Source organism: Maylandia zebra, linkage group LG23 (genome assembly GCF_041146795.1).
Source record: "Maylandia zebra isolate NMK-2024a linkage group LG23, Mzebra_GT3a, whole genome shotgun sequence".
NCBI classification, from domain to species: Eukaryota; Metazoa; Chordata; class Actinopteri; order Cichliformes; family Cichlidae; genus Maylandia; species Maylandia zebra.
The window spans coordinates 9316016-9331820 of record NC_135188.1 but is presented as its reverse complement, the minus strand read 5'-3'; the positions used below and the strand labels follow the sequence as shown (position 1 = coordinate 9331820).

At 39.6% G+C, this 15805-nt stretch overlaps 1 protein-coding gene across 6 annotated transcripts in view; it reads right to left on the bottom strand.

Annotated features, from left to right (window-relative positions):
• palld (palladin, cytoskeletal associated protein) overlaps nt 1-15805 on the bottom strand; it is a 67126-nt gene that overhangs the window by 45125 nt on the left and 6196 nt on the right. The window contains exon 1 of one of the 6 annotated variants that reach the window (XM_076880521.1): nt 9482-9762. The exons of the other annotated variants lie outside the window; for them this stretch is intronic. The gene's annotated coding sequence lies outside the window, so the exon portion shown is untranslated. Of the gene's footprint in view, nt 1-9481; nt 9763-15805 lie in introns of those variants that run through there. 6 annotated transcript variants of the gene reach the window in all.

Below are 15805 nucleotides of genomic sequence, written 5' to 3'. Positions count from 1 at the left end.
ACAAATGGAAATGGAAATTTGTTCAGACACACAGTTCTGTCAAATCACAGAGCAAGGCAGGACTCATCAGCTCCTCTGAGGGTTGACAGAGCATAAACTGGGAAGCCAAGATCATCCCCAACAAGCACAACAATAAAAACCCTTATTAATCAACCTTAATGATCTACCATTATGCATAATTACTAAGTAAACTCATTTAGAGACAGACGGTAATGTTTATTTAATCTCCTCGCTATTTCTGTGGAATGCGCTGAGCATCATGATAGGCCTAAACAGAAAGGGGATGGGGGGGGGGGAGACTTTGCTGAGTCCCATGCAGCAGTGCAGCACACACAGAACAAACTGAGCTACCAGCAGGCTGATTTGGAGGGGAAGAAGGGTGTGTTAAAGAAAGCTGAGTGAAGGTAGAAATTTCTTGGCAGAGTGCAGAATTGCCACCCATTTCCTCTTAACACAATACTATTACAAAACACAAATATTCAGAACATGCATATAAAATAGCTGAGAATGAATGGGCTTCACGAGCAACGCCTCACCTCTTCATTCAACCCCCCCTCCGCCCAAGGGCGCCAAGCCAAGAGGCTGATTAAACAACCCACCATCACCATCAAACAGCCTGTCACCAACTCTCTGAACAATGATAGCATGTGAGAAAGCAATTAGACAGATTTCAGTGAAGACAATTGAGGCCAGATGATGGCTTGAATAGCGCCGGGTGCTTTCTGTGCTAACTTAGCTCCATACAGAAGAAGAGAGCATTCCATATGACAGGCCAAACCAGAGGCTGTTGCCCTGGCCTCGATAATGCGTGCTGAGGGCCACACTCTCCTCGTTTGACCCTGTTGTTATTTGCCTCTGTTGATGGAAAATTTTATGAAGCAAAGCTCAGTTTCACCACAAACCCAGACAGATGAAGGCCAGAACACAGAGGGAAGAGAAAAAGAGAGAGAGGGGGGGTTCAATCACTAAGATGACCTTGGCAAAGATGAAGGAATGGCCAGCATGCAAAATGCACACAAATCATTCATCCATCGATATAGGGTATAAGGCATGGGCAGACTACTTCCTGACTACTTTTTCTATTCCTTCAAACTCTCAGTGTTAAGTTTCAAGCCTATAGACCACAAAATTCAGCCAAAGTTCAACTGGACAAGAGCAGCGGCATCTGGGCTGTCTTTATCCTTAATTACAAACTACAATAGAGGTCAACTGAAACTACCCACACTATAGCAAGCAGTGCTGATTTTATTATCCTCGACAGACAAATCTCTCAGTTTATGCAAACACTACATAGAAAGCATATTGAGTTTCCTTTCTTCACGGATGCCGACTGAAACCAGCAATCAATCCAGCTTTAAAGCTCCCAGCCAAAAGGCCAAAAGCACAACCTCCATAAATCAAGAACATTTCCACCACAGTACTCCTTAATACTTTAAATTATAAGATTCTCACATAACGCATCATTTAGCCACACCTCCAGGTAGCAGTTTGTACTTCCGGCAGTTTATTTTACCTAATGAATGAAATATTCAACCAACTTGATTTCTGGACCTTTCAAAAGTTTTGACATCTTTCATTGATGATTAAAAAAAGTGAATAGTTATGTGTCAGTTAGAATAATTATTTTAGCTGCTCCCTTATTACATTATAAAGACTTTTCGAGAACAATTAAATGAAAACGAAAATTACTTAATTCTGATTGTGTAGGGTTAGCGTTGGAGTTAAGTTCATCACAAATGATGGCTTAGAATTGAGAGGGTTAAAGCCTGACTCACAGCTATAATTGTTCAGAAATTTTAATCATACTAACAAGATTGTATTCATCTTAAAATTTATTTAATGCAATGGTAGATCTTACCAGTCTTATTGCTAGTTTTCCCACCACTTTGGTGCAGGGTGAAACACTAACAATTACATTGACATCAAATGTCATTGTCTACAGAGAATAAATCCTATCAATTTTATTTAACCTCTGATTTGTCCTCTTGCATCAGCTGTAAGTTGACAGCTTTGGTTTTTAGGTTTTTGGTTTTCACAGCTACTATTTGATGGATTAATTCTTGATGCATGCTCAATCATCCAGGTAAGTAAATCCCAAAAGGTTGATTCTGTTCATCTGGACGTAGCGTTTTCAGTGGGAGAAACATTTCGTCACCCATCCAAGTGACTGACGAAACGTTTCTCTCACTGAAAATGCTACGTCCAGATGAACAGACTCAACCTTTTGGGATGGATGGATGATATTTTTTCCCCAACAAAAAAACTTTTTCTTTTTTTAATATTCTAAATTAGGATCTACAGAGCAACAAAAATTGGACTGTTGATGTGTAAAGTAATTGTGATGACATTAGAATCCGTAAACTGAGATTTGTTGATTCTGGAAGCTCAAATTGGTGAAACTCTTGCCATCTTTACCAAAGTCTGTGTCACACCCATTCGACGGGTTACACGTATCACTCAATTCTCTTTTATTTATTTATGTCTTCAAGTCTATCTGTATTGTATTTTGGCAGTAAGGGCAGCTTGAGAGGTGAAGCAACAGCTAAAACCGCAATCAGCTAACTGATCTGCTTCCACACACCTTGAATCTGGTTATTTGCTGCCCGACAGGTGTGTTGAAATTGCATGTAGACTGTGTTTCATAGACAATCTGGCAACTTGAGTAACACTAGACAAATATAAAACGTGGATATGCATGCGCATGTATTCCAGTTATTCATTATAAAGTTTGAGGTTTGTGCAAATTACAGGACTTTCCCAGGAAAACAGCAAAAAGGGGAGGGTGCCAGGAGACTGTCTTAAAATGTGGGAGAAACCTAGAAAAACTGGGATTGTGGGCAAGCATGAACTTATCATCATAGTATTGTTGCTGTGAGAGTGTTCACATACAGTACTCAAGTTAGCATTTAGCTAGCGAGGTATAACCCAACAGTGCAGCTGGCATAGTTATATACTGTTAATCCTGTTAAATCCAGAATTAAATTCAAAATCCTGCTCCTCACATACAAGGTCTTAAATAATCAGGGCCCATCTTATCTTAATGACCTTGTAGTACCATTTCACCTTATTAGAGCACTGCACGCCTACTTGTTGTTCCTAGAGTATTTAAAAGTAGAATGGGAGAGAGAGCCTTCAGTTTTCAGGCCCCTCTTCTGTGGAACCAGCTTCCAGTTTGGATTCGGGAGACAGACACTATCTCTACTTTTAAGATTAGGCTTAAAACTTTCCTTTTTGCTAAAGCATATAGTTAGGGCTGGACCAGGTGACCCTGAATCCTCCCTTAGTTATGCTGCAATAGGTGTAGGCTGCCGGGGGATTCCCATGATGCATTGAGTTTTTCCTTTCCAGTCACCTTTCTCACTCACAATGTGTTAATAGACCTCTCTGCATTGAATCATATCTGTTATTAACCTCTGTCTCTCTTCCACAGCATGTCTTTATCCTGTCTTCTTTCTCTCACCCCAACCGGTCGCAGCAGGTGGCCCCGCCCCTCCCTGAGCCTGGTTCTGCCGGAGGTTTCTTCCTGTTAAAAGGGAGTTTTTCCTTCCCACTGTCGCCAAAGTGCTTGCTCATAGGGGGTCATATGGTTGTTGGGTTTTTCTCTGTATGTGTTATTGTACAATCTACTGTACAATATAAAGCGCCTTGAGGTGACTGCTGTTGTGATTTGGCGCTATATAAATAAAATTGAATTGAATTGAATTAAAAAATCAAAACCTCAAAGAAATTCTTTATCTTTCCTCATCTAAAATAGGATTTAGCATCTTTCAGGTCATTGTGTTGGGCAAGGTTTCAGTTTTAAGCTAAAGTGCTGTTGCCAACTTGGCAGCAGTGGGGAGAAAGAACTCCCTTGAGAGGACTGTTGTTCTGAATTGGTGCTATATAGATAAATATTACTAAACTGAACTAAATTAAATTGACATTAACGGTAACATTCCCCTTATTGCAGTGACAAATGTGTGAGAATGAGGCATGTTGTATAAAGTAAATAAAAGTAAATCAAATGTACTGATCATGTAAATACTTATGTGAGGCCATAACTTGTGAAATATTTATTCGGTTTATTGTTGGAGGGCTATTTTCAAGTAGTCAAAAAAAGTCTTTGTATATAATTGAAGCTGCGAAGGCAATAATTTTAAATGACATTCAGATTTGTTAAAGGATTTCTCAGAAACTCAGTGTTTATGCTTTAGTCAAAGCCAAAGTAAATGATCATCTTCTATCTTGCAGCCTTTTTGTTTGAGTATTGTCATCTGGACTACAAAATAAGCACAACAGCTCAGTTTAAACGTTTTCCTGCGTGACTGAAGAACATGCATGTCTTGGTTAAAGATGATACATGGAGAAACCGAGCTTTACAAAGAAGCAAAAGGCCTCCATTGATGGAGCCTGGTTAATGATGGCACAGCATCAGGGGTCAAAGTTCACCGGAATATTCCAGCTAGAAGACAGCTGCAGTTGACAGTCAAAGCTCTGACCGGATGAAACGAATGATATTTTTCTCCAAGGAATTTTAACCAAGTCCATTAACTGGCATTGTCCACTGCAAGAGAGCAGAACTCAGTTTGGCTGTGCCAAGCAGGCAAATGGTTCAGTCTGAATCATCATTGTGAAATTCATACTGTGGGTAGCAGAAATAATAGATACTGAATGCTAACTGCATTTGTCAGTGCAGTAATTAATTGTTATAGTGACTGACGCGTGTGTCTGTTTGTGCGTGTTTACACATTCAGCTGAAATAGTGACGGACATTTGCAGCAGCTGAGCTACAAATGCACACACCTCAGCACTCAGGGGGATACCCCCCACCCCACACACACCCACACACATACTAACACATATTCCATCTAATTCTTTAAAGTGAGTAGCATCCCTAGAAAAAAATATGGATTGATATACATATGACACAAACAAAATCCGCAGTTTATCATGTGTTGTTTCAGAAAGCTACATTACTATTTTATTCAGTAAAAAGTTAGAAGTGTTCGTCTAGAAAACCCAAATTCTGATGAGTCTGTTACCCTTATTACAGTGATGTTCAATGAGGCTGAAGATCAAATCAAAGAAATTCATCACACAAGCTTGACTTCCATTTAATTGTAGCGACAGATGGCATCAAGGTTGTTTTTCAGACTTACCTGAGCTGCTGTGCTGTTCCCAGTTAGATAAATCAAACTTACACAGATTCCCTTGATCTTGAAGTTTTCACACAGTGCTTCTCCTCCTGACAGCGTGACACACACTGACACTCTCACACCAGGATAGCCACTCTGAGTCACGCAGTCATACAGACACACACACACACACACACACACACACACACACACACACACAACACTCGGGCTGAGCGGAGGGCTGAGAGGGAGGGAGCAGCCCAGGCTGCCAAATTCCACACAAGACAGAAGAGCAGAAAAAATACATTTAAGACTCATTTAAAACACAAAAACTGCTTCACAGTTGGCCACATTGAATTCATTCATATAATTCCAGTGGTTGGTTGAAATGTCTCCATGTTTTTGTGTTCTCTACACCAAGGATAAATCCTACCCAAACCAATCAAACTCTCTGCCACTCTAAAGCCTTCAAAGCTGGATGCAGGTAAACTTCCTCTGATGAGAAACATTTTGTGGCCTAAAAGGATTTTAACAAGTAAACCCAGTCTTTTTTTGTTATGCATTTCTGGACTCTGTCACCCAAACAAAGAGCAAAACTTCTGCTCCTATACAGATCCCGGCCACAGTCTGCTGACCATCAAAAACACCACAGAGAGCACTGGGTTTAAGCCAAATGACCCTGCCACCATGGAAACCTCTGGGCCTCTGATCTGTGACTGCAGGAAGAGGGATATCATCAAAATAAAAGATGACAGTGCTGCAATACACAATACAGTGTGCCCCAAAAAGAGAGGACACTAACTATACTGACCATTACTTAATAAATCCCACATGCCAGAACTAAGCAGGCCACTTAAAAAGCCTTGTTAGGCCTGCACAAAAATAACTTGGATAAGTGAGGATCCAAATAGACCACTTTGAGTTGGCATCACCTGGCAAGTACAAGACAGATGGCTGTGGCTACTGCAAGCAGTGTGGGTACGTCATGATTTGTACACACCCATGCCGACACATACACACAATGAGACCATAATAATCTCAAATGCTCCTAGCTTCAAATTCACCTAGTTTGGCAAACATAAATGTGGTACTGGTGGTTTGTTTAGAGTCAGCAGATTTATGTCTGATGCACTATCCACGGCAGAATGAAAGGGTGCGCTTCGCTCTCTGCGGGGGCTCCACTCAGGCTTCAAGGCAGGCTGAACTTGTGATATTTTGGTCGCTGCCAGAAAGAGCCTACCAGTAGGACGTGGCAGGTGGGCTTGTTTGTGGTGCTTGTTACGAAGATGGTCTGCTCCTTACATGTTTACATATGAAATTTTACCAGATTACATGCAAATATACAATGAAAAGAACCTTGCCGGGAGACTGCATATATATAAATATATCTTATCAACATTATAGTATCAGTATTTTCATATTGGAAATGTTTTCTTGTGGTTTATAGCGTTAGAAAAGCAAGACAGAGGACTAGAGCCTTTAGCTGTCAGGCTCCTCGGTTTGGGTTTACAACAGTCACCCTCTCTGTACTTAAGGGAACATACTAGCAACCACAGTAAAGATTCACACTTATATAACTGGACAAGAGGGGAAAAAAGCTTTTTAAATTACATTTTGTGACAAAATTGCCTAAGTTTTAAAACTGTTTTTATTAGACTTGAGAGATACTAATCTGAACATTTTATGGCCCAGTAACTACTGCAACTAAAGATATGAATTTCTCACCATTCATTTAGACAGGGGTTCCAAAATAACTGCCCAAACTCAATCCAAAATAGCTGCCAGTTTACAAAAGTTGCTTCTGGAAAGACTGTGCTAATGGCTAGGGCTGGATTTGGTGACTCAAAACCATCTCCTAGTTGGCTGCTATAGACACAGGTAGCTTTATCTAACCCTTAACTTAAAGCAAATGGTGTTTTTCCAAGGTTTTTGGATTAATGTAGAGAATAAACCTTTAAGGGACAAAAAAGGTTATGACGTAGATTTTTTTATAAATTAATATAACTTTCACAAACACATTTAGCTACTTGTTAACAAATGACTTCGCAGGTAATGGCTTCAAAATTCAGAGTGGGATATCACTGGGTTATAAAGTGTAAAAAAACCTCTAACCAAAAACCCATTAAGAAGAAACGCTGACTGCTTAACTAACGGTTTAACTTTTATCACTTTCAACAGCAAAGATGAGACATTAAGCTTAAAAAAGTATCTAGCACTCATTCCTGATCTACTCTCGTCTGGTAGAAGACCTCCCATGATGCACTGAGCATCTCCATCCTGCTTTCCTCTCTTTTACTCACCATGGATTTATATGCAGGAATTCCACATCATTAGTTTTTTGTCATTTCTCTCTCCTAGTCTGTCCGACCCTTCGTGCTCCAAGTCGTTTTTTTCCTCGCTCACTGGTATCACTGAGCTTCGCTCTATGACGTTGTAGCATCTTTACAGTACCTTGAGGTAACACTTACTGTGATTTGGCATTATATAAGTAAAACTGAAAGAACTGAATGTCCTGTCCCTCTTGCACAACCTGCCATTATGTGGTTTGTGAAGGAACTTGTTCTAATTTGTAGTGATAAAATCTGAAAAGCACTGTTCTTCCCCCTAAGTGACTATACAACCTGGGTTAATGAGAAGACCGGGTTTTACAGTCTCTGGATGTTCCCATTAATTACTAGGTATCTGACAATAGCCCTCGCAGACCCACTGCTATTGTCTTACTGTATAGATGGCAAGAAATTTGCAAAATTAAGTCAACAACATAGCAGGCTGTATTCATAAACATCATATTATAAATCTCACATTATAAACATACAAACACAGGTTAACAAAGACACAAGGAAAAGCTTCCACACAAATCAGGAAATGTTAAATAATTTCCCATTCCTACCACAAACAACCAAACATGCGTATGCATTAAATCAGAGACTCACTTACACATTACGTCCTGTTTAAAAAGGTCTTGAAAGGGTCAGCTGACATCACAAAAATGTAGGCCATGCTGCCATGGCAACTCCTGTTTTTGCTCCAAGGAGACCAAATGACACTAACAAAAACAGAGGCTATGTCCTCTCATGATGTCATACTGTGATTGCAATAAATCGTCCAAACTTTCAAATAAATCCAGTATGAAAACCAACAAAAGTTACTTTCACAAGAGCCTAAAAATTAAACATATCAGCCATAAAAAATAAATGAGTACACATAATGTTGCCTGTACTTACAGGAAGTGGATCAGATGTCTAATTGGCCAGTTGTTATTGAGGTTACATATGTTTATGGCTTTTTCACATTTTTTTCTAAAACTAGTTATGGGTTAAAGTTACATTAATTGCAACTGGTGCGGTTCTGGAATTAAGGAAGTTAAGCAAAGTCTTTTCTCATGCGTTGACACCTATGGGAGTGCTTCTGTTAGTGCCTGTGCCATACTAAATTTCATTGATTTACAGAAGTTCTTTCATAACCGCAACTACTTATCTCCAACATCTGAGTAATTTCCGTTGAAGGCAAACCACGTAGTAGCTTGTGTCAGCACTAATTTTGGTATGTAGCACATATTTCTGGGAACAACCATTAGATATAGTTAATACCATATTCAAAGTACACTGAGCAGATGTGTTGTCATAAGTGTGGTTAAACAATGAGTCACCTACTGCAGTAGTTAAGTCTTTTTTATCTAATGCCCCCACAGCAGCACTGTGAGATGGGCTGTAGAAAGTATAAGATGGATGTAGCTCCTCAGTCTGAAAAGTGGAGCTAGTGTGGAAGTGCATTAAACCCGTATTGTTTTTAATAGCCAGCGGGAGGCATTTTAAAATTGTATAGAAGCCCTCAGCTCACTTTCTCTATGACCTCAGTAAACACTTTCTGTTTATGAGTTTATGGGCTTAGTTGTTAAAATCAGATCATATTGAATAAAACGTAAAGTTTATTTTGCAAATTATGGCTCTACTTAGTTTCCAGAAAGACAAAAAGGCAATGGTGCTGGTTTCCAAATCAAATCCAACCCTCACTTGTCACTTCTTTTTTAAAACACCAAGGTGGCAATGGACTCTGATAACCAGCGAGTGACATGATTCTGGTTACTGCCAGCTTTTAAATTCAGTCTATAATATGGGCCTAGGAACCCCTTTGGGAACACAACCTTTCAAGTTAAAATATACATGTTTGAATTAATGTTAAGTTAGATTAAGACTGTTGCCATTAATCAGTCAATTATGGTTAGGCCCCAGTCACACAGGGCTAAAGACTGACTAGTAACCCCCTGGCAACCTTCAGTTGCTAGGGGAAAATATATAATTTTTATTGTTATTTCTATGGTTGCTAACAAATTGCCAAAAACCACCAAAAAACTGCCAACTACTCACTAACAGCCCTTTTCCTTGGACTTGGCTTTCAAAGAAGCGCACCCACAGCTGATGGGCCTTTTCTTGACCCAGTCTGCGGCAGTAGATCGTGTGGAGCGGAGAGTGAGGACCCAAAAGCTGACATTTGGGGGCAAAACTGGGTTTTAACAAAAAGCAGGCTGTTTATTAAGGCTGCATGAAAGCAAAGGGAGACTAAGGTAGTGGTAACTAAACTGGGCAAAACTAACACTAAGAACATGGAGGGAGAACTGACAAAGGAAGGAGGAAGACCGGGACGATGTGTACACTGAAGGATGACAAGGGAAGTGGAAACACATGGGAACACAACAAGAATGAATTAGACATAACGAGACGGGTAGCAAAACTGAACACGCTGAACACAGGATGGGAGACTGTCAAAATAAGACAGGAAGTACAAACACTGAGACCACGGCGAAGACCTGTGAACTTGACACAAGGAGGAACAAGGGAACAGGTAAGGGAGATGAAATACAGACAGAGGAAGCGTGAGGGAAAGAGGAACACACACAGAGAGGGAGAGGGAGCAAGAGACAAGATGGGCTGGGGAGACTACGGAGCCCCTAAAGACAGAACACAGAGATAAAGACTAAGACAGATGGGATAAACTTAAGCATGCATAGTTCAAACCTATTTTGTATGGCTATGTATCAAAATGGCTATGCTCATCTTTTATACTTTCTATAACTTTAACCCAGAGTTTGCAAATCTTTTTTGGAATTTTAATTACTTGTTTCAACTTTTTATTCTGACAAAAACATGTATTAGACTTACAAGTATCAAACATTTTAATATAGCTTTTTAAGCTCCTTAAACATACTTGTTTCAAGTAATTTCAAGATTTTTTTCTTTATTTTTAATTATTGTCTTCTTACATATTTATTTATTTTGGGTGTCTGTTTTTTTCCTCTAACTATTAATTTTATTTATTTTTTTACTTGTTTATGTCAACTGAATTGATTTTTTTTTTTTTTTTAATTAATTGATGGAATTTGTCCACGTACCCCACTGGCTTTTTTGAAAATATGCCCTACGATACTGGTTGGGGGTCACTGACTGACTGTACAGTTTCATCTTTCACAAGAGTAACTCATAAAGTAAACCTCTGACCATCTGTAGACCAACTCAAGTAAATATACAAGAAATAATAAACAAATGATTCCTTTTTTACCACTCAGCCATGACCATGCAACAAAATTACAAACATACAAAAACATCTGCTTCCGTGACAAATCACCTTAGTATCACCATGAATATTTACAGCTCGAAAGCAAATTCTTAGCCACCCTGAGACACTCTGTGAGGGTGGGAGTATGAGGAAAGCTGATAAGATATTTCACAAACTGGATGCACATGAGTCAGAAGTGAAACACCCTGCAATTCTGCTGTGTTGAAAACTGAAAAAGAGTAGAAGACATTTGCCGGCGGAGCCAGTGGCTGAAGTTTTTGTCGACATGGTCTGAATGAACTCTGTAACCTTCTCTCCTCCCGACAAATTTATAGACTTAAATTTGAGCTCACATCAGTTGCACCGAGAGCCCGACATTAAACATCTTCCTCTTTTCCACCTCCCCTTTCCCTTGATATGAAACCAAATCCTGCAGACCCCCCGCTACAAGTGTCGCCCCCTATGATATCAATCTCAGGCTTAAACTGAAAAGGGTGGAGAGGCAGGGATATTTTATTCAAGTCACAGGAAAAAAACAAACACGGAGAGACGAAGGAACGAAGATGCATATCTTGAGTTTCTGTGTAAGACAGTTTAACCTTCGCACAGCTGTTATCCTGTCACATGTACATGGGAAGGAAGACTTGAGCTTGTTTTTATGAGTCCCATTTGACCTCGTCTGCTCGTAAAACAGCCATCCCTGTGCAGACTGTTTTTCGCACAATACACTGCCAAGTGGACAGTACATGTACGCAAGTTTTACAGTTTAAAGTACCGGCAGAGTCTGCTGCTATATCTGTACACATAATAACACTTTAGATGCACAAACTCTTATAAAAGCACGCACTAAATTCCACCACTTCAATATTGTCGGCGATCCATAATTGAATCGGGCTCAACTTCAAACGCAGCTCTTTGGCAGCCACACAGGAATCCAACATCCAGGAAAAATAACAGCCTAAAATATCTCATCAAAAGGCAGATTACTATAAGCTGAATCTAATGGCCATGCCTTATCAAGCATGATGAATAGTTGCGAGTCATTTAACAGGTGAACAGAGGAATGCAACCCGCTGCTTACTGTTCCACAGTCCAGCTGTGGAACAGACCCCGAGGCCCGGATGACTCAGAACTACAAATCTTACCTGAGAGCATAGACGCAGACAGCACCTAAGTGTCTAAGCAGAAAATGAAGTCCTTGTTACCGTCAGCAGACCTTTAGACCTGTCCCAAACGTGTGCTGTCAGTTTTGTTATATTATAGTGCAGAAGGAATTTTAAAGAATCAGAGGCTTAGTCTGAGTCTTCGTGTGTCACTGTCTATCGTAGACTTGATGGACTTGGTTAACGCTCATGGTAAGTGGATGCATGTTTAAAATGAGGTCAAGAGGCCTGCTAACATTAAAGGAGGAATAGAAGCTTCGGTACAGAGTTTAGATTTATGGAGTGTCCTCTGCCCATCCTCCTGCTGAACTTGTCTTGGATTACCATCCTCCTGCCGTGCATGACTGCTGCCTTTGTCCACAACAGACATGCTTCATATTAAATCTGGTATTCCACTTCTTCAACTGTCACTGATCCACTTATATAACTCCCTACAAATCTCACTCCACTCTCTTCGCATGTCTTATTTAACCCTTTCTGCAGTCATAGTTATTTTGGTGGTGATTTATTGACACTATTTAGGTTGCCCACATAATTGAAGCAGAATAAAAATATTCCTTCGTTATTTTTTACAGTAAATCATTCTATCAAATGATTTTTCATGGTATTTACCGGTAAAGATTCACCTACAAAGCATAAAATGTGATTTCAACATGATACTGAAAGTGAGCCCAGAATCCTCCTAGCCTTGTTTATGCTTTATGCACCAAACTAAGATTATTAGATGTTTAACTTTTTGGGTTAAAAGTTAGATGTTTACCACCCCTATTCCACTGACTCAGGTTCAGATTTGTGGTCAGTCTAGAACCGGTTGAACATGGCTGTGTTCTCTAAATGGACAGAACTTAACTAACCCAACCACCAGCAGAAAGCTGAAGTGAATGTATGCATAATGTTACCATTGATAAAACCAAGAGATAATTGCCTCTATAAGTATTTGGACCACTGCGCTAATGTACTCAATGCAATACTTTTGTGAATTAAAGCTGAAACTCTGCACTTCAGTCACATTCTGATTCAGTCACTAATTCTAAAATCCACTGTGATGGAGTACAGATGCTTAAAAACAACTGCTTAGATGCTGAGAAACTTAAAAACAACTACCATTGTGCAAATTCTTATGGAATTAACTGTGTATTAAAAACACATGTTACAAGCAAGACAGACCTGGTACGTGTCCATGACTCAAGCAAGCATCTATAACTGGATTAAAAAGATATCTGTGAATTTCACGACTATTTGTCACAAGCAGTGACAGTGACTCAGAAAAAGTCTCACCTTGTTGTGTGAAATCTCACACTCTGTCTCTAAGCCAGTTGAGGGCCAGAGGTACCGTCTAAGCGTGAATACTGCTGACGTCCATCAGAATTGTTTTACTTCTGTTATTTCAACAAGTTCATGTACATAATCTGTATTAGCCCAGATTTGAAAATGGAAGAATTAGTGGAAAAAGGTGTGTATATAGTCTTCTATGTCTGTGATATAGATTACACGAAAGCTGCTTTGTCTATTTATGGTTGCAACACAAAACTCTCTGGCAGTCTGCACTGGAAAAACTCAAATGTTCTTGGGTCTTGAATACATCTTTGCACACATATAACGCATAGTCATGAACACAGTTCAGTTGTCAGTATGGTGAGAACAGAATAATACGTCAAACTGACGATCTCACATCAACTTGCAAGATCTCCATTCAGAAAAGGTAAAGTCCCACCTTCCTAAATGTTTTCATGTTCCAGGAATGTTGCCGTAAAATAGTTCCCGTATCGTATTAAGTTAGAGCCTTACACCCACTCCAGGTTCTCTCATTATTTGGAGTTTAAATATGAATGACATCATGCTCTCCAAATGTTTTCTTAAAAAAGCGCAGGTATAAAAATACCAGTGCTTTTCCCTTTCCACTCCTCCTGCAGAGATCAAATGAGTCCATGAGGGAGAATTTAAAGTTATGGCTTTCCAGAAACAGGCCAAACAGTCAGCATTACAGTGGGACTACGTCATGAGTCAGCAGTGGGTCACCTGCTATGACCTCATTGCCAAGTCTGTTCCACAAAACATGGGAGGAAGGGCTACTGTTGCTGTTTGCTGGTATGATAACTACTTCTACAACAAGTAGCTGGTATCCCAGCTTGAATCTTTCATGTATGTCTGCCAGAAAGTGTAAGAAATTCAGTGTCAAATGGAAAAAACAACAGCCAAATCCAGAAGTTTAGCTAAAAACAAACCAGACTCACTTTAATAATGACAAATGATGATGACCACCTTTTTCTTAACATGTAATAGTGCAGTCATTGTCCCGTTTTGTCACAAATGCTAAATTTAAATACCTGGGGGTGAGGGGGACAAAAGACAAACTGTGGAAGAGAGATTAATAATGCCAGAGTTAAATAATAAAGTAATTTTTTGTACTTCTACTTCTACGGTTACAGAGTTTGCAAATTTAAGTAACCAAAATATATTGAGGATATATTTTAACACAGCTCACATATAACCTGACAGTGCAAACAAACCACCATTAATAAAAAGAAAAATAACTACAATGAAAAATACTTTGCAGAATATTTTTTAATGTGAAAAGGTAACAGGAAGTAGAAAGCAGGCAACACCTTGTGTTTGTCAATTTTGGCTGTGGGAGAATATACATTTTTTTTTATCAAGCGGTTTGGTTCCTGAACTTCACTGAAACATGACTATTTAAAAAGCGACTATCACAAAGATTGACTGAATCACAATTATATATGACTGAAAATAAAGCGACACATAGTAGGTCAACTTTCATAGATGCTTTTGTGAGTATTTGGCCTTTTATGCCTTGACAACAAATTCCACCATCATTCAATAAAGTTTTGCCTCTTCTTGACGTTGGAGTGTCTTCTTGATGCTGCCTAGTGTAGATGTCTTAGCCAAATTCTTCCACAGCCTCTCAGCTTCCAAAAGTTTCCCCTGCGGTTTTGTGTATTTGGCTGAAACCAAGACGCCAAGGCTGGTCTCTACCCTCACATCTCTCCTCATTCAGCTCCAAGTGAAGTTTTGAAGTGCCTTGTTTGCACAGCATGCAGTTAGAGTAATGACATGAAAGAACAACAAGGCACGACACAATGGGAGATGGATTTTCTCTGTCACTTTTATAGTACACTGAAATAGCGAGACATCAGTTAGCAGCCACCTGCGGCGTGTTGGATGTTTCACACAATGAGACCTCACACTATCAATTTAGTGTTGAAATGCTCTCTTTAATAACACACAGGGGGCTTGGACAGACTGAATACATTGCCTAATTCTTCATGCCAAGAGCCAATCTAAACCCCCCCAAAACAGAGACTTGAAGAAGCCAAAATGACCTCACACTGAAAAAATGTGCAGGTTCGCATGGATGTAACTAACATGCACACAAATACTAGAAATGCATCATTAAAAGCTGGGCATTACATAAAACACTGTGAGTGAGGAGACTGAGGGCATGCTGAAGAATACCAGGCACTCAGCACCGTAAGATTCTCTGACCGAGACGAATTGTGGTTGACCACAAAAGACCGCGCCCAGAAACCAGGAATGCCTTCCAAAATGCTGGCATCAGCACATCCAGCACCAACTCATTAGCCTGAGAGAACGCGGAGGTGAAGAGGTGCATCACCTGCTCGAATTGGCAATTGCATCAAAGGCGCTGCCTGTGGGAAATGAACACTAAGTAGAAACGAGGCATTTGAATTCAACCTTTCAGGAATCTTTTTTTTTTTTAAACCTGTGCAACTATGCAACAGTAACCAAACATCAAAGAAATGCCTTGCAATACATTAAAAAAAATCATAGGTTTCATGAAAAAACTTTTCCTTTTTACTCTTTAACTCAGACGAGCAACAGTCTTTAGAGGCCATATAGTTCCATATGTTCATCACATATAACTAGACTTGCAGCACAAAAATCTTTGTCTTTGCAGTTTCACCTTTTAAGCAGCTGCTTAAATATCTTTCACAC